The sequence below is a fragment of the Cydia strobilella genome, chromosome 4 (assembly GCF_947568885.1).
Source record: "Cydia strobilella chromosome 4, ilCydStro3.1, whole genome shotgun sequence".
NCBI classification, from domain to species: Eukaryota; Metazoa; Arthropoda; class Insecta; order Lepidoptera; family Tortricidae; genus Cydia; species Cydia strobilella.
The window spans coordinates 9,828,948-9,830,893 of record NC_086044.1 but is presented as its reverse complement, the minus strand read 5'-3'; the positions used below and the strand labels follow the sequence as shown (position 1 = coordinate 9,830,893).

Here is a 1,946-nt window from a genome sequence, read left to right as displayed (position 1 = left end):
AATTTAACTAATTGAAGATTTTTGCATGTGCCAGCGCTAATTGCTTGAAATACTGAATGAAGTCTATTTTGGATAGTTTTACTTCTCATTTGTGTTATTTAGTAATATATTCCATATAGGGACACACATAGGTACGGGATACGTTAGCTAGCGCTAACCTAAACTGCAGACGTGCAGACGAACATGGTTGAACAAAAACACACGTTAATCTACTCGTATTTAACAAACTATTGGGTTCCTTGTACGGAACCTTAAATTTTATTGTTAAACAACAACATAACATGAAAATCCCGTACTTATTTATTGTCTTCACTTTTCTCTAAATACATGACTCAATTATGTAAGTATCGATAGGTAATGGCAGTAGCGTAGGAACATATATAAATATGTGTCGAAAATTGGCGCTGGGGTTTTGATGTCATTCAATAGTGAAAGAGTTAAAGAGAAAAAGTCGTAGATACCTATGTGTATTAATTTTGCATCAAGCAAAAACGGCTGCGAATGATACTATTAAGCTTAGAAATCAATTAAAAGTGGGAAAAATCACTGTCTTGGGTGGGACTTAAACCCATGACCAGATCACTAGTACAGTGCTCTACCATCTGAGCCACCAAGGCCGTACCCAATGCAGCGAATATTTCCACCATATATTAGCCATCCCTTATGGCTAATATGGCCCTGATAGCCATTAGGGATGGCTAATATATGGTGGAAATATTAGCCATCCCTGGCTAATAATAAAATTATATGGTGGAAATATTCACTGCAATGGGTACGGTCTTGGTGGCTCAGATGGTAGAGCACTGTACTAGTGATCCAGTGGTCGTGGGTTTAAGTCCCACCCAAGACAGTGAATTTTTCCACTTTTAATTTATTTCTAGACCTATGTGTATGTCGAAAGTTGAACTAAGGAACAGAAAATAGACGTTAACTACGTACAGAAATATCTATGTGAGTTTTTTGTTAGTTCCAGGAACAACTTTTGGCGGCCAGACTTACTAGTGCACTAGCAATGCACGTATTGCTAGTGCACTAGTATAAGTCTAGTCCTAGCACATCGATACTATATTAATGACCACAAATTTTGTTTGGAGGTACCTATTGATACAGGTACTGTGGGGGTTGGATGGATAGTATAAATTGTGTCAATATATAAGTGAAAATGTGTCGTCATACATGTTGGAGGACATTGGTGAATAATGAATAAATAAATAACTCATGCCACAATTGATTTTTTTATCAAACAGGTATTTTACAGGTCGAATTTTAGGTAGTATTTTTAATGATGGTCGCTGATGCTCGATGGTCTTTGGTGGATGAATCGTGGAAGCATTTTTACGCATAAGTTTAACCAGTTAACCGTCACCGTCAGTCGGTATGCTAATACATAAATGAATACTAAACAGCAATAGTTACTCAAACTCAAGTTGTAACGGAAAACGGAAGAGTTTAACCTAATAACATCGGGAAATTTCTCACAATAGGAGAGTTGTGAATATGCAACCGGCTCATTGGAATTCCTAAGTGCATCGCTCCGCGTTCAAGGCCAGCGCTTTGAGGAATGCCGTGATCTCCCCCGGTTTGCAAAGTTTTACTTTACTTTCCATTCATGTTTTGATCGTTATGTTTCTGTTGATTTTTTGAACGAATGTGATAGTTTCTACTTACTCTATTTTGAACATATTACTTATAAAAAACCGAATATGTTCAAAATGTAATTAACACCGTGCGAAGGTATGTAAAGCGATCCCAGTGCATAAGGTGGTAAAAATAGGCAACTAACAGAAGTTAGCGTCTCATACAACTTATATGGCTCGAAATGGAAATTTAATTTACGATTACTCCTGAGATATTCATTTAAATTGTATGGTGTAAAGGACCATTTTAATCTGTATGAAATGCTTATAAAACTAACGTATTTAATTTGATAATTATTAATAGTGTAT

At 36.2% G+C, this 1,946-nt stretch overlaps 1 non-coding gene across 1 annotated transcript; it reads left to right on the top strand.

Annotated features, from left to right (window-relative positions):
• The first annotated feature begins 777 nt into the window (after positions 1–777).
• Trnat-agu (transfer RNA threonine (anticodon AGU)) lies at positions 778–850 on the top strand. Its single transcript has one exon. It is a non-coding gene; the product is annotated as a tRNA-Thr (tRNA).
• Positions 851–1,946: the final 1,096 nt, after the last annotated feature.